General features: G+C 36.7%; 1 long non-coding RNA gene across 1 annotated transcript; it reads left to right on the plus strand.

Annotated features, from left to right (window-relative positions):
• The first annotated feature begins 1,361 nt into the window (after positions 1 to 1,361).
• On the plus strand, positions 1,362 to 24,241 carry LOC102489076 (uncharacterized). Its single transcript, XR_337100.3, has 4 exons — positions 1,362 to 1,443; positions 18,857 to 18,974; positions 19,448 to 19,481; positions 24,072 to 24,241. It is a non-coding gene; the product is annotated as an uncharacterized LOC102489076 (long non-coding RNA).
• Positions 24,242 to 25,501: the final 1,260 nt, after the last annotated feature.

The following is a 25,501-nucleotide window of genomic DNA, read 5'->3' on the forward strand; positions in this document are numbered from 1 at the left end:
AGCTGCCAGGAGTCATGCTTGATTATATCTGGAGGCTCCCATTTCAAAGGATTTGGTTATCTTTAACAATGTCCCTCTGTCTCTGGCATAGACGGCTTGCCAAAGGGGGAAATGCAATGATCAAGATCAGAGACCTAAGGAACACTAAGGATTCCAAACAAAAATGTTCAGATGCCAAAGAATCTCCTTGAAAGGACTGTCCTCATCTCCCACATGGCCTGGGGTCACTGAATCAAAACCTAAATGCTGAGCATGGGTGGATAACAGCAGCTCTGGGTGTAACTCTAGCATTTCCCTTACCAAATCACTTGACTCATGTCTGCATGTGGTGCAGGGAGCAGAAAGTCTAAGGTCCAGGAGGAAGGTCATTGCTTGCTTATCTGTTGAAAGGACAAATACATTTATGAAAGTTTGAGATTAGCTTTAGTGGTTTCAGGCAGCAGTGTGCAGATAAAGAACCCAAGTATCTGATCAATATGCAGATTCCAAGTCCTTGTATACAGAAATTATAATCTGAAGGGTCTAAAAGGGGGAGACTGCCCCAGTTGTGCTACAAGAGGTTTTCAGTTTTACTTGGAACAGATTCATTAGTGGTTGTTAACGACATATGCATCAGGGGCCAGCAGGTGATGTGGTGGTTAAAAGTGTTAGACTCCCACATGGCCGATTATGTTTTGAGTCCTGGACCTGGTGACTTGCATTCTCATTTTCTCTCTCTCTCTCGTCACATTAAAGAGAGTAATAAATGTGGTATTATCTGTTGAAGATATTTTGCAGTTTTATCAACTGTACTAGGGAGAAATGTTCACCTGTTGAAATATACATTTTGTAAGACAAAAATAATGTGATTGAATGTATACAAGAAAATTAAATTAAAAAATAAAGGAAAAAAGATAGAAATAAAGGAAAAAAGATAGTAATAAAGTCAAAGTTTATTAATTTTAAATAAATTTCATTAACTTTTAAATAAAATTAAATTATTATTTTAAAAAAAGACATATATTTCAGAATCACCTGCAGAGCTTTACAAATCGATGCCTGCCAGTGCTATCAGACCTACTGTACTCAGAGTTCTGTGGAAGGAAGACATGTGTCATACGCTGCGTTTTTTCAGAATGAATTCAAACAGATTACTGTGCATGAGGTGTATTAAGGAAGTCTCTTTAGTGCAACACTTCTGAAAGAGATAGGGCAGAGCAAGATGAGCTGCAATGAAGTCATGAAGACCACACACACACAGTATCAAAGATTGTGAAGTCAAGATGACCTTTCAGAGGTATCTTTATTTGGCCAAGGACACTGGACCTTTATACCCCCCATATTGATCAGTCCTGGGAGGTTAGCTCCTCTGGGTAGGGGAAGATACTTTATTCTTTATCCTGGGTAATCTACACAAGAATGCACATGGAGGAGCCTCTGCCAGCAACCCAAAGGCAAATCTTGGTAAGTACATCACAATGCACCCTACACTATGGATTTTATCTGGCTTGGTCTGGTTTCAGCTTCATAGGTGGTTCTTCCACAGTCCCAAGCTGAGAACCAGGAATGCAGACATGTCATTGGTTATAAAGAGAAAGAAAGGATACTTGGGATGTTTTTCCAATTGGGGTAACTCTATCTCTGTCATCCAGAAAATATCAATACCTGCTAAAAAAAACTCAGATCAAGTGTCATCACCTCTCTGAAGACATTTCTGACACTTTCAGGCAGAGTTACTCACTCTGCTGTTGAAGCTATCACTTGTCTTGTATATACTTCCATTATTACATGTCTATCCTCCCTAATAGCCTGCTTATTTTATAAGGACCATGTCATATTCACTTCCACTCCCCCTGCATATGACAAGGTTAACACATAGTGGGTACTATATGAATTAATGATTTGTTTATCTTTGGCTGAAGAGTAAGTGGGCAAAAAGAAAAAAATGCTTTTAATAATTTTCCTTTATTATCCCAAGAAATACATAGAGTAAGATAGATAATAGTTCCATCACTACTTGCAATAGAACTGCACTAATCAGGCTTATTAAAGAGAGATTTCTGGCTCTCCTAAACATTTAGAATTCTAAATTCTAAATACAAAAAGAAGAAACCTATATTTCTTGACAATTTTGGTATCATAGTACCTCTTAATCTGCTTAGGAACGGGAGATTATTAGAGAAAAAAAGATGTGACCAATCTTTAGAATGAACTTCAAAAACAATGTTTTTAAGTGGTTCAAACTCAAATGATTTTATGAACCCTTTTTCTCTGATCCATATCAGCTATGTCAGCCACTTGCCTGATAAAGGAGAATATGTCAAATGAATAGTATAAAATGGTGAATTCATAAGGGGATAGCAGATTTGATAAAACCCCTCTTTGGTGATTTTTAGAAAACTAAAACCTTCCTTCACTTCCCCAAAAATCTTAATTAGTGAACAAGGCCCATGAGCTCTCCTGTGCATCCATGATACCCAGCCCAGCCACAAATGCAAGTCAAGTGTCTCCCAGCCGAGCAGCCCTTGCCTTGGGTAGGTTGCAGTCTGTGTTCTAACTCCAATCACTTGCATGAACAATCCCAAAACAGAACAACCAGTGATCAGCCACAATAACAGGTCACCAGAGGCTCAGAGGAGAAGGGAAACACAATGAGTTTCACAAGTTCCTTATACATCCTGAGAAATGCCTGGGGACTCCAGTTGAGAGCCTGGTACCATTACAGACTCCTGACAGTTTATTTTAGGTTTGTCCTAAGGGAGAGAGTATCAAAATTTCCTACTGATAGCTTGTATAGGTGAGTGATGCTGTTACTTGTTCAAGCAGAAAAGAGGAGCTTAGAAACATAATAGGAATTTTAACTTCTCCTCAGTGTCTCTAAAGCCAGAATTTTTCCATTATGTAAAATCCACAGTGCTTGCAACCTTCAGGAGATGGTACAGGGAATAGGAGGCCATTTATCCTGCATCCCTCCACCCCAATTGACTTCATCTTAAATGATTGCTTTAGTATATGATAGCATGTTTGTGTAGATGATGTTTTGAGAAAAAAAAAAAAAAAAAACTTGAACCCCTCCAGAAATCCTATTAATGTCTAATAATGGAACAATGTACCATATAGTAATGAATATTGGTGACAAAGTAATATATACTTCCCCCAAAGTGCAGCTATTTTCAAATAGGAACAACATAATGTAACATTGTATGTTGAAGATAGTGAATGTGCTTATAATCCTTATTTTGACTATCATACACTTTATGTGTGCATTAAAAAGCCATATTATATCTCATAAAAATTCAAAACAATTACATGTAAATCAGAAATTACAATAAAAGAGGCAAAATGCAAATACATATCCCACCCAGATTCTAGAGATTTAAAAAAAAAACTTATTATATAAGTGTGTTAAAAAATCAATTGGATTAGAAGAATTAACATAGTTAAAATACTGATAACCATCCAAAGTGATTTACAGCTTCAGTGCATATAAACCAGAAATTACAACAAAAACAGAAAAACTTATTGTTCCTAAGCATAGGTGGCTGCGATGGCACTAAAGATGAAAATTATCACACAAAAGGAAATAGCTTGGGTCTATGTGCTGAGCATTTCAAAGAAAAAAGATAAGCAGGTGTCCCAAACACCTATCACCTCTTTCCCTGTGATAGAGTCGTCATCTGTACTTAAGAAATGAGCAAACGCTGGCTCCTAGAATTGTGCCAGTTAGTAAGGGAAGACTTTAGATTCTTGCTTGATCCTCTCATCTCCAATGCCTCCAGGTAGGGAACTGAAAAGAATAGACTCTGAGTGAGCTGATAGACAATATATTCTGGACGGGAAAATTCATTTCATATGCTGTAATGATATACAGTGAATGAATGTAAAATTAAATAAATAAGAGAAATAAAAGAAAAGACTCTAATGAAGAAGGAGAAGGAAGAAGAGGGTAAAGGATGGTGGCAACAGTAAAATGGGCTAAAACATCATATTATGTACAGAATACTATCATTAGAATCACATAGGGAGCTTACTGCAATGGGGACTTTTCAGTCCCTATTGATGAATAGTGCATTCAAACCTTAATGTTTTAAATCAAAATATTCCATTATTTTTCATGAATTGGTGAAATGACCCAGAAGTTTTGACTTGAGGGGGGTTAGCAGAGGTATTGAGCTGTCCGAAGTGTTCAAAATGACCTCACTTTCCAGTTGGTACTCACTGCTGGTTGCAAGGTCAGCTAAACTTTCAGCTAAGGATTTCACTTTTCCTTGTGAGCAACTCATAGCTATGAGGACTTCCTCCCCATTAGTGGCTGAATTTCAAGAAGAAATAGTCTCAGATGACAAGGCCCAATAGGTAAGCACTTCTTTTTTTTTTGGAGAGGTTTTTGCCATAGGGCACATGCGTTCACCAGATAGAGAGACAGAGAGACAGAAAGTGAGAAATCACCCCCCAGGGGGGATGGCCACGCCACAATCCCTTCTCCTCCATTCTCCTCTCGGGATCTTGGGCACGCATGCACATGTGCCTGGCGTGAGTTTAAGCCACCGGGTCCGGGACTCGAACCACTGTCGACTACATGGGAGTCCAGCGACATAGCCATTATGCTAACTGCTGGTCTCAATAGGTAAACACTTCTCAAGCCTTTGATTGTCTTATGCTCACATCCCACTAGCCTAAGCCAAATAGCTAGACAAGCCCAGTTCTTGCGAGAAAACTTTATAAGGGTATGAGCACTGTGAGAAGAACCACGGACACCTATTCCCCTTAGACGGGTTACTTTACCCCTTTATACGTATTCCATGAAGATCTTTGGAGGCTAGATGCAGGTTATCTGCAGTTCTAACACATTTTCTAAAGTAATTCTACAGTGCATCTTCCTTATTTCCTGTTTCTTCTCTCTTCCTTGAAAACTTGCTTCATGCTGAAAATCTTGTTTAATTCATTAATCAGCAAAGCAATAGGTTTATTGATTGTGAGAGAAAGAGGTTCATTGATCTGGAGAGAAAACAACAATATCAAGCACCACAAAAATTCCACTCAAAAAGCTCTTTGTAGTTACCAATGACCTCCATCTCACTATTAAATGAACATTTTCCAATCCTCGTCTTATCTGATTTCTTACCAGCATTCAGTGCTGTCGATCACTTCCTCCTTCTTGAAGGACTGTCTTCCATTCCCTTCTGTGATAGATACATTGCACATACCTCTGATTTATTTTCTAACTCCCTGCTTGTTATTTCCAGTTTTTTTCTTTTGGTTTACTTTCTTTTTTCCAACCTCCAAATGTTAATATTTTTCAAGGCTCATTGGAGGGTGCTTTCTCTCTCTCTGGCGAGCACACATGCCCTCTGTCAATGAAATATAATAATAATAATAATAATAACATTAAATAGCTACCAACCTCATCACATAGTGAGATTTATGAAAGAACCACATTTATTTAACTCATTTTATCCCTAGTGTTTGTCATATAACAGGAGTTCAAATATCTTTTTGAGTCAGTGAATATAAAAAGAAAGAAAACATACTTATTATAAATATAGTCTTTCCCAATACTATCATCTTTAGTGTTAATTGCCTACATCTTGGGATTCCTGAGGGACTTCTGTCATATCTCTCTTTCAGCATTACTCTCATCTACAGTAGACCACTCTTAGCTAGGATTGCTTTATTTTGTGCCATGATCTTTTTGTCTTGTAAGCTAGTCAGAATGACATCCCCTCGGCACCAACAGGAGTTGCCTACTCCAGAATAAACCCTATTCTGGGCAACTTTTACTCTTAGAGGTCTCTCAAGCATAGACTTCTGATTCTGTGCTTGGTGGCGATAGACATAGCTGTGGTGAGCATATCCCAATGGTTTGGTAACTTTTGTTTTAATTGGATACACAAACACACATACACACACACACACCCCTTCAATCACTGTATAACATCACAACAAGCCAAATTAATTTCCACAGCATGAATACACTGTATTAGTACATTTAAAGATATTGTTATATCCGTTATCAACAGATACTTTTCCAGTTTTATGCCCCTTAAATATTTCACTTCTTTCTCTTTCCCCTTGATTCCCTCCTTCTCACCCTCACCCATTTCCCACACTCCTCTCATACTTTCATATCCACAATTGTTCTACATGCTTTTATAGCTTCTGATCTTTCAGTTTCTGCCACAGAGTGCAGACATTTGGTATATATTGAGTGGGGACATACAATGCCTCTCTTTCATAGTCTGACTTGCTTCAGTAGGCAGTAAGTCTTCCATATTTATCCGCTTTCTATAAAATGCCAGGGTCTCGTTTCTTATGGCTGAGTAGTATTTCATAGTGTATATGTGTCACACTTTTTCAATCCTTTCATCTGTTCATGGACATTTTGGTTGGTTCCATGTCTAAGCAACTGTGAATAATGCCACAACAATCATTGGATGTTCAAGTACTTTTCCAACTGAGTGTATTCCTATCTTTCAGGTAGATACCCAGGAGTGAAATTGCTGAATCATATGATAGTTCTATTTGTAGGTCTTTGAGGAACCTCTATATTGTTCTCCACAGTGACTGTACTAATTTACATTCCCACTCACAGTGTAGGAAAGTCCCCTTTTCACCACAGCCCCACCAGCACTATCATTCTTTGTTTTTGTGATTATAGCCATTCTGATTGGGGTTAGGTGGTGTCTCATTGTGGTTTTTATTTGCATCTCCCTTATGATAAGTGATGGTGAGCATTGTTTCGTATGCTTTTTGGCTGTTCATATGTCTTCCTTAGAGAGTTATCTGTTCAGTTCATTTGCCCATCTTTCAATTGAGAGATCTTTTTTTGTGGAGGTAACCTGCTTAAGTTCCCTGTATATTCTGGTAATCAATCCTTATCTGAGTCATAGTTTGCAAATATATTCTTCCATTTAGAGAGTTGGCAAATCACTCTAAGTATTGTTTCTTTGCTCTGCGGAATCTTTTTAACCTGATGTAGTCTACTTGTCTATTTTGGGGATTAGTGCCCGTACTTTAGGGGTCTTGTTTAAAAAGTCTTTGTCTACTCCAATGTTTCCAAGAGTTTCCTCTGTGTTATCTATCAATGCTTTTATAGTTTGGGATCTTAGGCTTAGATATTTGATTCATTACGAGTTGATTTTTTGTTAATGGTGAGAGATAGGGGTCTAGTTTAATCTTCCTGTACATGGATATCCAGTTTTCCCAGCACCATTTCCTAAAGAGATTTTCTTTACCTGCTAGATTGATAGGGGCCCTCTGTCAAAAATCTGCTGGGTATATGTTTTGGGGTTTGGCTCCATAAGTTTTAAGAAAAAAGAATGAAATTTAATTGCCAAAGTTAAGTAAGATGAAACCCACTCTATAACTGAATCAAAGGATAGCTAGAGAGTTTGGGGGCATGGTGTAAGTTTATGCAAGCAAACTGAAAATATTGATATTAGCATATCCCAGGCACATTGCTTGAAATCTGCAGACTTCCTGTTTCCAAGCAAACTTTGCCCTTGACAAGCATAGTTTGTTTGGTTTCTCGGCTGTGTGAATTGAATTTCTGACAAGACAACCCTTGACACAACCAATTGGATCAAGTTTCTCTGACACTCTGGGATGTCTGAAGCATACTGAGGGCAATTGATCAGGCTGTATAACCGTCCATTCACCTTCAACTAATCCTTGCTGCCTTGGCCTGCTCTAGGGAGGATTACTGAAAAATTTGGTTCCTGCCATTTGTGAGGGTTGAGTTTGCACAGGTCCTAATCATTACTGCACTTTGCACTTTCAATGGATATTTTTGTTTTGGTATTCCCCTTTCTTCCCCTTGCACAACCCAAGAATTGATTTGTGTATAGAACAGCTTTACACTTTGATGAATTGGAAAACAATTCTCAGCAGTTTTGTATCAGAGAAGTTATCTATATTTTATTAAGAATTAAAATGGTTATTTAAAGGTGAGAGGTCTTAGAGTGAGCTCACAGAACCCTGACTGGTGTAGTCAGCTCATTTGATAACTTAAACCTTAACCTGTATTCAGAAAGTGTTCTCTTATGGTAGCTTCACCAACCTCTGGATAGTTATAACATTTGCAAAGGAAGACATACATTTAAGGGTTTTTTTTGTAACCCATATACTGGGAACACAGGTTTTGCTCCTTTAGTTTGGCAATAAGAAGAAGGCCTCAAACATCTCAAATTTATCATGCACCAAATTAAGCTGTTGGTGATTTAAAAACAAAAATCCACTCTATCCTTTTGTCTGATGTTGGGCACTTAGAGTGATTCCATATCTTAGCTGTTATAAATATTGCTGTATACAGTAAACATAATGGTGCCTTTATTTTTTTTAATTTTATTTTTTGCTATAGGGCGCGTGTGCTCGCCAGACAGAGAGAGACAGAGAGAAAAAAACGAGAAATCACCCCCCAGGGGGGATGGCCACGCCACAATCCCTTCTCCTCCATTCTCCTCTCAGGATCCTGGGCACGCACATACATGTGCTCGGCGTGAGTTTTAAGCCACCTGGTCCGGGACATGAACCGCGGTTGACTACCTTTGAGTCCAGCAACACAGCTATTATGCTAACTGCTGGTCCAAATGGTGCAGATATTTATTTATCAAACTGATTTCCTTTCACTTGGGGATATATTACTAGATCATAAGGCAGTTTTATTTTTAATTTTTTGAGGAACTTTCATACTGTTTTCTGTAATGATGATATTAACTAACATTCCTACTAACAGTGCATGAAAAGAGTTCCCCTTTCTCTACAACCACACCAGCATTTGTTATTCTTTTCTTAAATATATTAAGCATTTATCCATCCATTCATCCAACCATCTTCTCTATCTATTTGTCATCCTCATATTCAAGGAATGTGTATTGATCATGCCCTTTGTCCTAAACAATGAGTTAAATGCCAGATGTATACATACCAAACACACATACAGTTCCAGTCTCATGTAGCTCAGGCGTGTGAGAATATGAACTCAATCAAGCACACAATCGATATAAAGTTATAACTGTGATCACTGTCATGAATGAGAGGTATATTATGTCTATGAGAGCATAAATAGATATATCGCACCTACACATGGAAGAGTATATGGAATGAGACTTAACTCATGGTTTCTCACTAAACCCTGTTAATTGTTAAAATTATGCCCACAATTACAACATTCACCTAAGGTTTTAATACAGTAATTGTATTTCAATAGTTGAGAAAAGCTCTCGTTTTTCTCTCTCTTTTTATTGCCAGAGTTCATGTGTACTTGCCAGAGAGAGGAAGAAAGAGAGAAAGGAAGAGGGAGAAGGAGAGAAAGCACTCCTTAATTAGACTTGGCCATGCCATAATCTTTTTTCCTCTATTTCTCTATCCTGTAAACATTAGGGCACACATTCACACACATCCTCAGCATGTTTTTCAAGTTTTTGGGTCCAGACTTGGGATTTGACTCCCTATGTACCATGTTTAATCTCTGCACTGCGAGGTTGGCCAGAGGAATATTTCCTTTATTATTCTCCTGGAATGTAGGTCCTCTGTCTCTTTCAGAAGAACACAGCCCCTTATTATGTCACTCAAGGCCAGCACCGTCATATCTCCCAGTACTCTCTACTAAAGCAAACCAAACAAATCATGGTATTTAGATATTCTACTCATATTTCATGGCTTTCATTACTATATCATGAAAGTTCTTGTCTCTTCCTTCCTCCAATTGTTAACCTCATTCAAAGGCACACATTGTTTCCTGCCTACATAGTTTCTCTTATGGAGATGAGGAGAGAAATCTAGTAGAATTGCTGAACTCTGACATCATTTGTGTAGAAGCAAAATGGTGAGAAGGGTTTACCTCAGTCTGAGGCAGAATAACTGAGGCCGATAATCAGAATTGTTATCAAAAGAATTTAAATTGACCACTGAAATACTGTGCCGAGTCTTAAACATGAAGAGTAAGATTGAGCAAAATAGAAAATAAAAATGGGGACCAGTAGGTGGCATAGTGGTTAAGGCATTAGACTCCCATATGGCCAACCTTGGTTTGAGTCCCAGACGCAGTGTCTTGAAAATCATGCTGCGTGTTTGTGCATAAGTATCTAAATCCCAGAAGAAAGATTGAGGAAAAGAGATTGCAGTGTGGTCATCTCCCCTAGAGGGTGATTTCTCAGTATCCCTTTCTCTGGCTCTCTCCAGCAAGCACACTCACCCAATGGTATAATCTCATAACAGATATCTCATGATTTATTGACTGCTTATTATATCAGGGTAGTATTCTAAAACATTGCATGCTTTACTTAATTTAAATGACTTAGAAGTTAAAAAAAGAAAAATCAGTTTCTGTTGTGACAGTTTGAGGATGTCTACTCCCATTTACCAATAAAGCTAGTGAGAATTATATAATAAAGAAAACAAAACAACATTGAAAGTTTCTATAAATGGTCCTAAGGGAAATACCAAAAGAAAACAATTCTGTTCAAGAAAATCCACTGAAATTTTGTAAAAAAGAAGAGTTTGTGGTATTTGAAACAAAACTGCTTCCTCTCTCCCACCTTCCAATTCAGAGTCAGACTTCTCCCTAGACTAATACAACCCAAAACACAGGGTTCTTCCTCCCAGTGGTTCTCAAGTCAAGGGTTATCCTCTTGAAAAAAGCAAGACTTTGGCATTTCTTATCCTGACCTGGGCTCCCTAATCTTGAGTCTAAATTCTGGGTGAGTGCAGTTGACAGGGGGATGGCCCTTTCATTTTCCCAGGTCATGGAATAGAGAATCTGCCATGAGATCAACATGATGAGAATACTAGGGCCCAATTGTCCATGCCCCTGTCCTATGAGATGAGCAAGTCAACAGGACCTCGGGCTGCTATCCCTCACTACCCAGTGCTCAGCTCTTAGAGTGGAGATCTTCCTCAAAGTAAGCTTGCTGTTGTCCTTACCTACAGTGCAAAGCTCTGGTTCGGAGATTTTGCCTTGGTGAGATGCAGACCATTGAAAAGATAGTTCTTAATCTCTTCCCCCAAGAACTGACTTCATTTCAACAGAATGTGGAGAAGTATAAACCTAAGAGTACTCTAAAGAACAGAGGAGGTTGTGATGAAAGACAACTATACATATGTTACATGTCTATATATTATTGGTCTAAGTTGCTATTTATAATAAACACTACAGTCTGCTGACAACAAATTCTCTCAGTCTTTATTTTGTTTTCAGATTTGAAAGACAGCTTTGCTAGATATATAACTCTTGGTTGACAGAAAACTTACAAAATTTACTGAAAAACAACAATCTACACATACAGAGAACTTGATGCACTCCAATAGAATAAATATAGAGATATCCAACAATGGACACTTAGGAAAAATGCAGAAAGTCAAAGATAAGGAGAAAGTCTTGAAAGCAGAAGGGAAAAGTGACTCATCTCTTACCAGGGAACCTTAACAAGATTAAAATCTTTCCTCTCAGCTAAACAAGGAGCCAGAAGGCAGTAAGCAAGCATATTTAAAGTGCTCAAAGGGGAAAAAAAGGTACTGGTAACAGCACAAAGTAAATATGAGTTTATTTTGGTGCAAAATTTTTTGAAATCCATGAATAGTTTCTTTATAATATGCATTTGCCATAAACTTTGAAGAACCCTAGTATATCTATATCTAACTTTATATCATCTATATTTATATATTTATTTGTTCTGATTTTCTGAGAATCTTGAATAGCGTAATCTCTTAACTCTAAAAAACCAACATCTTTAACATAATAAAACCATGTTAGGGCCAGTTGAGGGCATGGTAGTTAAGACGGGTGAGTTCCAAGAGGCCAGCTGTACCATTCGAGTCCTGGACCTGATGGTCTAAAAACCATGCTGGAAAATCTGCCTGAAATCCTGAAAGGAGAATAAAAAAGGGACTGTGGCATGGTTATCCCCCATGAAGGCTTATCACTTTTCCTCTCTCTTTTCTGCCTCTCTCTGGTGAGTGCTCGTGCCCTCTAGAATATTAAAACAAAAAAACCTACAATGTTAACTTCTTTTTTTAAATACATTATGTCTATTTACCTACCTACTTAGTTTTTCTTGATTAAATTGATAAGCCCTTTGAATGTAATCTTTTTTTTTTTTTTAGAGATTTTTGTCATAGGGCACAGGCACATGTGCTCTCCAGAGAGAGAGAGAGAGAGAGAGAGAGAGAGAGAGAGAGAGACAGAAAGCAATAAATCACCTCCCAGGGGATTGGCCACACCACAATCTCTTCTTCCCCATTCTCCTCTAGAGATTTTGGGCATGCATACAGACATGCCTGGCATATTTTAAGACACTGGTGCCCAGACTTGAACCATGGTCGATTACATGGGAGTCCAATGATGTAACCATTACGCCATCTGCTAGTCTCTCTCTCTCTTTTTTTTTTTAAACCACCTCCCAGGGGGGTTGGCCACACCACAATCCTTTCTTCTCCATCTTTCTTGCAGGATCTTGGACACACACACACACACACACACGCACCCAGCATGAGTCTTAAGCCACCAGATCTGGGACTTGAACAATGTCGACTATGTGGGAGTGCAGTGATGTAACTATTATGGCATCTGCTGACCCAAAAGTGAGTATTACAACAACTATTCGTTCTTGGAAATGTCATGACATATTAAATGAGTCATGACTGTTTCTACAACCCAATAGTATTACACTTTAAAAATGTTAAACTATAAAGAAATCTTTCTACTGCTTCAAGTTAAATTCAATAATAAAGGACAAAATTGTAGTACACATGTACTTCGATTGCTCTTAATTTTAATATTAAGGCATTTTCAAAGGGAAAATATGCTTGATACCATTTTGAGAAAACTTAGCTAAACTGTCTATATTTTACAATTTATCAAATTGCACCTCTTTCAGACCCGAGGAAATTTTCTTTTTTAAACAAGTTCCATATTCACAACAGATGCTATATTCATTTCCAAACTGTAGACTTATTACACCTTGATTTCCCCTTAGTGCAGGGACAAGAGACCCCCTAAGTAAGTTTTCAAAATTAAATCAGACCTGACAAGATATTATGGAATATATAATGATGCCTCTATTAGGAAGTGAGGACACTAAGCCATTCCGCACTGTAGGTAGGAAGAAAAGAAGAAGCATGTTTGAAAACAAGATCATAAGAACAATAACATTTTCCCCAAAGAAAGTCTATTTATTTTGACATCTCTTTTCCTGAAAGAAAAAATATTATCTCCAATTCAAAATAGGGTTTTATAAATTAAGGAGCTCTAGGGTCTTCTTGTTACATTTTATGATTTGAAATTTGATTAAACCTGATTATTTCTGCTATTATACATTCAAATCTAACCATTAAATAAATCTTCCTGTATCTTTTCTTTCTGTTACAATTGAGGAAATACCCCTCCAATCTGTTTTCCAATATAGCAATCCTACATATATACATGCCCCTTATTTGATGTCTCATTATTATGTGTGTATGTATCATATAAACTATATATATATAATTATACATATATAATTATTATATATGTATATTATAATTATATATTTATATGTAGAGGGAGAGAGTGTCTTAAAAAGTTCATGGAAAATATGTATTATGAAAAGACATGCATGCACTTCAATCTTTTTTGCAACAAGATAAATTCATAATTCCATTTCATTTTTTGACATATTTTATTTATATAGCAGTCTAAGCACACATGATCCAAGGACATTCAAATAATAAATCAAATATATAATCCAATGTTAATGATTCAACTTCAAGTATTATAGCCAGTGATGCCATGCTTGCCTAGGATCTTGTCTACACAAAACCACATCTATACCTCAGTGACCACCAAACCATTCAACAGAGCTTCCTTAACTGTGAGCTATATGAAGCTATTGGTTTGAGCACTATAGACTATTTTTTGAAGCTCTGAATAGCTGTAGGGATCTCAGTAGGGGGTTGGAGGAACCACATCAACTTTGGCATAGTGCCAAAGGTTTCAAGTAAGTCACAACAACAAAGTAGGCATACCCATAAAATGCAATTCCACCTAAAATTTACCATTCTCCAGTGCCAGGATCTTCTCTACGAGGTTAGAGACAAGCTAGGCCACAGTCCTGGAATCAGAATTCTGTCTCCCTAAATAGCTGTCTGAATGGTACCACCTGTAAGTCTCAATTATATTTTTCCTTGAAGTTTTTAAAGTCTCCTAGTGTGTATGTGAGAGTTATTACACACAGTTAAAAATCTGTTCCTTGTTGAATATCTTTTTGTTGTTTTTTATCATGCCATCCTCCTCAGGTCTTTCTCTAACCCTTATCCATGCTATCTAGCACCAGCCTGTGAGGGACTCGTATCAATGCAGATCCCTCCAATAATGCTGCTGAGGCTGTAATCACAATATTGTTAACACTGAGCTGAACTCAATGATCCATGGACAATGTAGAGAGAGATTCTTTGCAATTTTCTTTTCTTTTTTATCTAGGCCAAATGTCCTTAGTGACTGGGCAATAAGACAATCTACATAAAAAGTACAGTGCAAAACTCAGTCACCTGCTGTTATTGTGCTATAAGCTACAAGATGGTAGCTGTAGATCACTCATGCTAGCACAAGTTCCTTCCAGGAAGTTTCTTCAACCACATGTAAATAGACTTCCAATGATCATGTCACTTACATGCCCAGCTATGCCTGAATACCATGACCACATCCAATTAATTTCAGGAAGAACTCTTGTTAACAACATTAAATAATTTACTTGGAAGAAACATAGAGAGTACTTAGTAAAGTTTTATTTTGGTGCTTTTCTCTCTTAAAATTAGCGAATGATTTTGAATGATTTAGTCACCTGAAAGTGTATATGTCATTTGATAATTTTCCAAGCTCTTTCTGCAAAGAGGCCACTACTACATACACATTTGGACTAATGGAGTGCACATAAATCTAATTGAAGATGAAGATGAGTAACAAATTGCTTTTAAACTAAACCTAACTGCTATCTTAGATATGTATCATTTGTCTATTTGACAATATTGCAAAGTGCAGTATCTTCTCTGTCACAAACAAGTTGCTCATTGTAGATCTCCACTCTTATCTCTAGAATATGCTCAATTAGCTGAGAGTTTCAGAAAACTCACTTTAATTTGCTATTGTCACTTCCTCTGCATTGTCTTCTCAGACTTTTGACTTGTCTGTTTAATCATCTGGCATTTCTTGATTCTTTTTCCCTGAGCTAAACACTAAAGTGAATTGATCAATAGCTTGTTTTTTGTTTCTTGACTAATTTTCAGTATTGTCTGCTTCATGGGGTTCAATATAACTGCTTGTAAGTAAATAAAATTTACAAATTGTCCTCTTTTAGAAAGGAAACTATGGGTCAGGCAGTGGCTCAAGGGTAAAGTGTCATGCTCTGAACGGGTGGCCCACACTGAGGGTTACAGCTTCACATCCAGAAACCTCCCTGAGTATACAGGTTCACATGATACTGAGTTGGCTATGCTGAGGATAAATGGTGGTGAGGCCCTGTGAAGGATTGTGCTGTTTCTTCTGTTTCACTCATGGAAGAAAAAAAATAAATAAATAAACTTAAAAAAAAAGAAACTACTTAGATCAAGGCAGATGTCAAATAAAATGAACTTTTACAAGCAAAAAAAAAAAATTAGAAAGAAAGAAAAGAAACTAAAGTCAAAGTTCCATTAAGCCTGCATATACTAAGATGAAGTCATTATTTGGAAATTCCAATATGGTAGTATATGAAATCATTAAATAAAGTGTGATATATAGCAACTGTAATCAAATGTATTTACTGTTGATAATTTTAATTAAGGAAGTTGTTAATAGAGTTGTGTATATTCAGGAAGGATTTCATGACTTTATTTTTAGAAGCACAGACTCTCAAATTTACAAGTCATATGAATTAAATGAATCCAATGATCTACATGTAATTGAAAGCCGTCTTTCCAATGCTGGGGAATAATTTTAATTGCAAATGTTATTAAACTGTCCTTGTAAATTTATTTATGTGACTAAAGTTTCTATAATAGTGCAACTATTTGGTTGTTTCAATGTGTATCATATAGTCATTAAAAGCCTCCAAAAATTAAAGGACCTTTCCCTTTCACTTATTTCTTAAAATGTTCACTTCAAATAAATTCTCTTAAAGGTTTTAATGTGGGTTGGTTATGGTTTTGTTTCAGTACCACCCATATTTACTTATGCAAGGGTCTAAGTTCTTCAATAACTGAAAATTCAGATTCAGAGAAGAAAAATGAATTACCCAAGGCCAGACAGCTCTTACATACGGGTATTCTGGTTTTTGAATTTAGACATGCCTATAGATAGCATATTTACTTCTAGACAGAATATAATCTCTAATTTAAAAAAAAAAAACGATTTGAATGATTCTGTTGACATTTGGAATGACAAACTTTGAAACATATCAGTATTCCGTTCTCTTTAAAGTCATGTGTTCATTTTCAGAGAAGATGTGAATAAAGATTTAACCCAGAGTTGAAACAATCTGTTGATCATTCATTCATTCTCTCACTTGCTTAGTATTTATATATTCCATGACTGCACTAAGCTTGTTTTTTACTCCTGTCTCCCAGCCACCTCAATTATTGATCTCTCATATACCAAACCAATATTCCCCTATCTTAATCAATGCTGGGTCAGACTATGCACTCGGAATAGTCATATACCCCAGAGCACATTAAAACTTAACTATAATAGATAGTCCTAACCCCACACTTTCCCTTCATTCTTTCTGCCTGCTGACCAACACGAGGGCTTCTCCATATGGCTTGCTGGATCCCAGTCTTAGAACTGTAATAAACTATACTTTTGGTGTCAATTGTCCTAATTTGTTGGCCTCACCATATCTGAATAATAATAAAATTATCATCATACCATAGCAGTGTCCTAGATATTGTTAGAAACACTGGAGATTCAGTCTGAATAAGCTGTATATGGTTCCAGTCCTACTAGCTCTCACATACTGAATTAAAATCTTTCTCTGCTCTAGGAATAGAATGTCTGATTCAAGTTCTTAAGGATTTTCTTCTATACCCTGCTCAGTTGTCCTCATTCAAGCTTTGATTCAGAGCAATGGGAAGATAATAATGTTTGAAACCAGTTTTCCTTATAATTCTATTGTCTTTCAGTACCTGTCACAGGTTATATAAACTTTTCTTTACACACAAATGGTTGTCCTTGAAAACACTTGCAAAATCTGAAGACTTTCATAAGTGAGTTATAGTATTTTAGAACAGATTTGCTACATAAGGAAACCAGGAAGACTATATACAGTAATTTCACAAGAAAGATTAAAGATTGGTGTCCTTGAAGCATCTGCTGTTTTGAACTCTCAGAGGACTCACTGAATTTGATAAGCATTTTAGTACTGTAAATCAAAATGCGAGCCTTTAAACATGCATTTCATATGCACATGCATAATACACACTTGCGTGCATGTGTACACACACACACTGACAGAGACTTGTGTCTTATATATTAGAATTCAAAGTGTTTTCTTCTCACATTGGAGAATTTAAAGTAGTTAAAAGGAATATATACTCACACATGTACTCAGATTTTCTTTGAGAAGTTTATGATAACAGTCACATACAGAAAGATGCATAATATTATAAATGTTTCTGGTCTCTAAGAAAGTGGAAGACCTTTCTGCTCATATCAGTTTATGTAAAACAAGCATCTCAACCCTAGCAAAAATTTTTAAGTAAACTTACATCCCAGGAAAATCATTAAAAATCAATGATCCAGAGTTACAGTGGCATATATCTTTAAAAGCTTTGTTTATCTCTCCTCATTAAAAATACTTTTACACAAAGCAATAATCCTGAAGGTGTGAATTAATAATAACTGCATTTTGAAGGCTTCATTGTTCATGTTTTACTCATGGTTCACTAGTTTCCTAGGCCTGTTTTGTGTTATTTACATAGTTACTGGATTATCATCTGCTCTCTAAAATGACAGGCAAAAACCGGGAGGTTCTGGGAGCAGTGGGAAGATGGCTTACACAGAAGAATTTTTTTTTTTCACAGAAGAATGTTTTCTTTCAGAAGGATAGATATCCAGACAGTATGACAACAAGGGTTATAAAGTAACAAGGGCAAAAGCATAGAAAAGTAGAGGAAAATGGGATAAAACACACCTTTTTTTCTAGTGAGTTGTGAGAAACAAGCAAGATTACTTCATTCACATTGCTTCTTAAGTGCTTAATAGGACAGGAGGCCATTCAATAACATATAGACTAAGAAAGACAACAAAATGCAGACAAAGGGTCAGGAAATCAGAACCAAATGCTTGAGGACTGGAATCTCTATATTAGTACTTCCTGAGTGCCACTCATCCTTAAGCAGGTAATTTTCTTCCATTTTATTATGCACAAGTTGGAAGACAGTGATAATTACTGCAATGATTAGTTTTTAGAATTGAGAATCAGATGAGTGTGAAAGAACACGATCAATAGTATGGACTCAAGAAGTTCCCCTTATTCTAAATGACAAGTGGTCTGGGGCCAGTCATTGCCTTTCGAAGATTCCTGGTTCCATAGAACAGTACTGCCATTAAGCAACAAAAAGTGTAAAAGTCTGGCTGTGGTTTTTCAGGACTCTCCATTTTAAGAAAATTTTCTTAGTCACTAGATAAATTGAGTTTAAAAATAAATAATGCATAAGAAGGAAGTTCCATCCAAATCATTCTGAAAGGCAAAAATTGTGTATTTAAGCTTCATGGAGTTTTGAATATGGAGTCATATTTTTGGTTAAGTTATAGGGAGACTATTCAAGGATGAAAATAAGAAAAAAAGTAACTAAAACATTCTCAAATTTTTACATTTGACTTTTGAGTTCTGAAAACCATGAAGGATGCCTTTCTCTTTTCTTTCAGTTGTGCTGTATTCGACTGTGTAATGATCTTGCCAGCAATTCAGATCCTACTGTGCTTAAAAGTTCTTTCTGAGAAGACGGAACTCTGGGATATGCATAAAAGCTTTGAGAATAATTTTGTAAGTACATTTGATTTGTCAAGGTTGGGTCACTTGAAGCTCTAGCTACACAAGGTTTCTCTTAGCTACGAGAAATTGCAACACTCCATTTACTAATCTGAATTATAAGTTATTTGAAGGCAATAATGCTAAACTTGCCAATTGTCAAAACATCTATGTAATAAATAGGCTGAGATTACAAATCAGCTTCATGATATGTACTTCTTTAATTGACTTACAAAAAAAATCTCACAAGTTTGGTATTCACAAATTTTTTCAAAACACAAATTTGGTTTGTAAGTTTTTTCACTGAAATTTGTAATGATTAGATTTATGTATTGGAGTAAAGAAATTAACAGCTCAAAATTATGGACATAAATCAAAGCTTAGAAATAAAATGTCTGGTCCTTTATTTCAATATTCAAAATGTGAGAGAGGACAATCCCTTGGGCTTTCTGAGTTTGTTTTAGATTACCATTTTTTTTTTTTTCCAGCTGAGAAAAGACATGTTGTTGGTTGAAATATTAGGTAAGTCATTTCTAAATTCTGATCCTCAGGGTAATGTTCTTGACCTGGTGCATATAACAATCTCCTTCTTGCATTAATGGCTAGAAAATATGCACCCTACCAATTTACAAAATTCTGACTCTAATGCAAAAGGTCTCTATTTCCTCGAAGAGAAGGATAAAGACAAAGGGACTGTCACTTCAAACTAACTAAGCCCGTAGGTTCCTTGATGTTTAAAAGATGAACCTAACATCTTGCTTAATGCATTCTAAAGGATGTATCTGATTTATGAAGCTTAATGTGCACTTAAGACATACCTGATTTACAGAGATTCTTCATGGGGCTTTAGGGCCCAGTGTCACAGAGAATGCGTTCTTGGTTCTGTTCTTTATTAGCCATGTGGCCATGGGCAGTCTCTTTAACCCTGTAAGCCTCAGTGTTCTCAGCATAATATGGGATAACAATCACAGTCACCTCAGAATACTATGAGGATTATGTGCAATATTGTTTCTAAAGACCTTAGCAGAGTTCTGAATTATATTATGGGTTTAATAAATAACAGTCGTGCTTCCATGCTATTAATCTAATCCTAGCGGATATGCACACAGATAGTAATCATAGGATCAATTTCAGTAAGGAGTTGAAGGGAGCCTTCCAACCTCAATTTTCTATGCCCTGGATTACTTTAATACTTCTCTCTCCCACACCCATACACACATTATCACTCTCACAGACTCTGTCTTCCCTCGATTTTTTTGCTTCTCTCTATCCTGTTATCTTCTACTATCTCTCTCCATCTTTTTCTTCTTCTTGACTCATAATTCTTTCTCTTTGATTGTAATAGCTACTATTTGCTTAGGATCAAATGATTTACATATGTAATTTCTATTCTTTAGAAAAATATAACTGTAGATATAACTTTTACTACTTTTCAAATGAGAAAATTAAGTCAAATGCTTCACAAAACTATTTGCATTCTACAGTCAGAATTTGAGCACCAGCCTATCTAACTCAAATACCGGCCTATTCAGTGTTCAATATATAATATGTTTCAGTTAGCTATTTCTTCATAGAAAATACCTCAGAACTCCATAACTGAAAATAATTTCTATAAAGTTAGCTCCTAACTCTGAGGTTTAGCACTTGAAGTTTGTCTCAAAAGGCTAATTCTATATCAGGAACACTCAGGCATCTGCTGTCAGCTATGTGTTGGGGAAAATACCTGTGATCCGTGGGGTTCTCTCACAGGATTTTAGGTTGGCTTGGTGTAGGCTGCTCTGGGATGGACTTATCTGGTCAAAGTGGGCTGTCCTTCATGTGAGCTCTCATACTCACGCGGGGTAAACCTGACTTGCTCATGTAGTAGTTGCAGGATTCTGGGTGACCAGAGCCTCTCCCACAAGGCCTGCTGAGTGCCGAGCTCATAACTAGTTCCCTATTTGTCTACTACGTTATATTAGGCAAAGCAAGTCACAAAGTCCAGATTCAAGGAGAAGAAAAATAGTTTCTACCCCTTGATGAGAACAATGTGGAGTTCATAATGCAAAGTACATGGGTATAGAAAAGAGTGGAGAAGTGAGAATATTTTTTTTCAATAAATTTCCACACTGGGTGTTTTGGTACCTGATTTTTTCCCTGAACTTTGAGTCTCTCACTTATATTTGCTTCTTTCAAAGTTTGAAAAACCTGAAAGAATGTTAAATTGCTTAGGCATTTGCTCTTATTAGAGCAAGTAATTGCAGCTGGCTCTAAGAAAAGCAGAAAATTATGGGCAAAATATCTTGTTAAACATGACTGTCTATAACAGTTGCATTGCCAAAGAGAAAAAAGAAAAGAAAAAAGAAAAAAGTTCAGAATGATTTCCCTGCCAACTGTCTTTATTTTCCTAACCCACACTATTGACATCACCAAGCCATGCATGAGGTAGCAACAGGAAAAAAAAAAATCTACATGATAATTTGCAAACACATATTTATATTTTTATTATTTTATTGTTTTTTGGTGGCCTAAAGGAGTGCAGTTTGGGCTGTATAACTCTATGGCCGCAGAGCGCAAAACCATAGCAGGTACCCACTTCCAAATTTATCTTTGCCTACAGCCCCATCTGATTTATTTTTAAATATGTTTTATCAAGATGCCCTAAGTCAAAATGTTATTTACAGTGTGGGCTTAGAAGCAGAACATAGTACATCAATTTCTCCAGAAAGAAGGGAGCCCAGAAATCCATTCTAAGGAAGGAAGGAAAACACAGCCCTGTTATTTATATATTTACAGCCTTCTTCTGTCTCGAGAACGGCTTAACATAGCTTACACAATTGGTTGCTAGTTAAGCCACATGTGTTGGGAAATGGGAAATCAATCCTTTTGTAACAGTCCTGCCTTTGATCGAGCAGCATCTGTATGTTTAGGGAGAATAAGGAGAAAGATTCAGCAGGTATTGATTTCAAAGTCATTATCACCTATGTTCCGTGATAACAAACCAGCTTTCTGTTTCAACTCAACATTTGTTTGAATTAATTGGAGAGTACAATGGTACAAAGCAGTTGTCTCTGTGGAGAATCTTAGGCAGGACCATTGAGTCTAGATCTTCCAAGAACCATTTATTTTCCCCCTCTGAATTTCCATGGGACATATGTACAGATACACCTACTGAGGACATTCTCTTCATCAGTGCTAAGTGGTTGTAATTATTTGGCAAAGAAATTTCATTCTTATCAGAAGGAAGTCTTTTAAACTTCCAAAGGCTGACTGTAAGCACGAGTCTTTAGATTTGTGATTTTCACTGGTTATTTGATAAGTGTTTATTTAATTCCAGCAGGTACTTGCTGAAAGTTTCATTCCAGACAGATTTGCCTATAATAAATATTCTCAAGTTTTTTTAATAGAGAAAATATGCATGTGGAGGAAGAAATGAGGACTATTTTCTTTTCTTCTTTATTTTTTTGTGATAGGGTGTCTGTGCTCGCAATACAGACAGAGAGAGACAGAGAGACAGAAAGTGAGAAATCATCCCCCAGGGGGGATGGCCACACCACAATCCCTTCTCCTCCTTTCTCCTCTTGGGATCTTGGGCATGCACGCACACATGCCCGGCGTGAGTTTTAAGCCACCGGGTCCGGGACGCAAACCGCGGTCAACTACATGGGAGTCCAGCGACATAGCCATTACGCTAACTGCTGGTCCCAGGACTGTTTTCTTTGTAGCATTCATTCTAACTTACAAGAAAGAGTTGATTATTAATGTGAGTTCAATAAATGCCCATTGAACACTAGACATCACCAGTAATCATCTTATTTATTATCAATCATAGCATTATATAAAATTAGATATTGCTTCTGAGGGCCAATAGGTGGTATGATGGTTTAGGCATTGGACTCCCATATGTCTGATGGTGGTTTGAGTCTTGGACCTGGTGGTTTGCTTTCTCACTTTTCCTCTATTTCTCTGTGTCTCTTTATGATGAGCACACATACCTTATAATAAATTTAAATAATCACGAATTAAATTTTTTTAAAAAAAGATACTGTTTCTGAATTTCAAGAGTTTGTAGAGTGGCACAGAACATATGCCAAAGTGAGACACATTGTAAATATAACTAAAGAAACAAAATCACAACATAATTGATCTTAGAAGAAGGAAAAGTTTACTTCTCTTATGGAGAACCAAGAAAGATTCATGGAAGATGGGACCAGCAGATGGCATAATGGCTATGTTGCTAGACTCCCATGTAGTTTGTCTTGGACTTGGTGGCTTAAAACTCAAGCTGGGTGCATGTATGCGAGTGCCCAAAATCCCAAGAGGAAAATGGAGGAGAAGGGATTGCACTGTAACCATCTCCCCTGGGAGGTGATTTCTTGCTTTCTACCTATCTCTCTGGCTCTCCAATGAGTGTACTCACTCTATAGCAAAAATCTCTCTCTAAAAAGAAAAGAAAGGTATCATGGAAGAAGTGGCGATCTGGGCTGGTCCTCTTCTAAACATATTTCATAATAGTATTGTTTAAACAACTATCTGTCGATTCATATGGCTCTTTTACTTTATATTGTAGTATAAGTCTTTCTCTCCAAAGCTACCTACCATGTATAATGTGGATTACAGTCTTTTTTCCCATTGGAATGTCTTTTAACTATCTATTCTTGCTGTATTCCTTCTCTTAATAAAAAAAAGCCTCAGCAGAAATGTGCATAAGTTTTACTAACTTAAAATCAATGACGATTGGAGAGAAAGGAGTACAAGAAAGTTTCTCTACCTTCAGCCTTTTTCATTCAATTGCAGACTTACTTCTTTCCTTTACTTTTCTCAAGTCTCTAAACAGAGTTTTCTCTCTAGACTTTTTCTCTCTACCTTAATATAAAGAAAGATATATAAACATTTTTGTTGTGTAAAGCACTTTTCTGAGTGTGCAGTTGTTTTTTTTTTTTTTTTTGTTTTTTTGTAGTTAGATTTTCCTGAGTAATATACCAGCCTTTGCTTCCCAAGTAAAATAAGAGCATTATTTTTAAGAAATGGAATATACCCATGTACCCCCATGTACCCATAATGATCTCTGTTCTTTGGAAGGTAATATCAATGGTTAAAATATATTCCTCTACCTGTCTTCTTAATCCCCAGACCTCAAACATTCTGTGGAACCCAACTGTACCCACACATGCCTGAATTATAGACTAGAAGCACAGCTTCTCTGTCTCTACTACAACCATCAATCAAGCCACATCACTTCAGAGAAACACAAAAATTTCTTCTTGACATCTTTGGCAGAAAACCAAATGCACCGTGGGTTGTCTGAGTTACTTGGCTCCAGATCAGGAAATAAAATCCTTCCTAATGTTGGTACATACTAAAAGAGAGTTTTCATAAACAGTTAAGTTCATTTCATAATTTTTCAACTCACTTTCACTATACGCCTGGTGTGTGGCAGATACTATGCTGAAAAATGAGGTACACAAGACTGATGAAGATATGAGACCTGCTCTTAAAGAATTCCCAGGCTTGGTGGCTGCATACACAAGTAAAAATAACTGTGAGAAGTGTTAATAATGTAGATAAGTGGTTGTGTAAAGCACTTTTCTGAGTGTGCAGTTTTTTTTTTTTTTTTTTGGTTATTGTAGTTAGATTTTCCTGAGTAATATACCAGCCTTTGCTTCCCAAGTAAAATAAGAGCATTATTTTTAAGAAATGGAATATACCCATGTACCCCCATGTACCCATAATGATCTCTGTTCTTTGGAAGGTAATATCAATGGTTAAAATATATTCCTCTACCTGTCTTCTTAATCCCCAGACCTCAAACATTCTGTGGAACCCAACTGTACCCACACATGCCTGAATTATAGACTAGAAGCACAGCTTCTCTGTCTCTACTACAACCATCATTCAAGCCACATCACTTCAGAGAAACACAAAAATTTCTTCTTGACATCTTTGGCAGAAAACCAAATGCACCGTGGGTTGTCTGAGTTACTTGGCTCCAGATCAGGAAATAAAATCCTTCCTAATGTTGGTACATACTAAAAGAGAGTTTTCATAAACAGTTAAGTTCATTTCATAATTTTTCAACTCACTTTCACTATACGCCTGGTGTGTGGCAGATACTATGCTGAAAAATGAGGTACACAAGACTGATGAAGATATGAGACCTGCTCTTAAAGAATTCCCAGGCTTGGTGGCTGCATACACAAGTAAAAATAACTGTGAGAAGTGTTAATAATGTAGATAAGTGGAAGTTAGGTCATGAAGGAGAGAGGACTCAATGCTGCTTAGAAAGTGACAGGATAAAATTCAGAGAAGCATGGTGATTGATCTCCTTGGGAAGAAAGTAAGAGTTTGATAATAGAAGGCAGAGAAGCTCATATCCGAGAAGAGAGGCTTCTACTAATATAGCGTGTCAACAGAAATGTAAGTAGTGCACTATTACCAGTACCCACCATAAAAGCACATTATGTTGTTAAAGAAACAAAAACAAACAAACAAACAAAAAGTTGAGGAGTCCAGGGCCAGATTTTGAAGTGAGTCATTACATAGTAGTTAAAAACCAGAGAAAT

This window comes from Tupaia chinensis, unplaced genomic scaffold (genome assembly GCF_000334495.1).
Source record: "Tupaia chinensis unplaced genomic scaffold, TupChi_1.0 Scaffold144255_1, whole genome shotgun sequence".
NCBI lineage: Eukaryota > Metazoa > Chordata > Mammalia > Scandentia > Tupaiidae > Tupaia > Tupaia belangeri.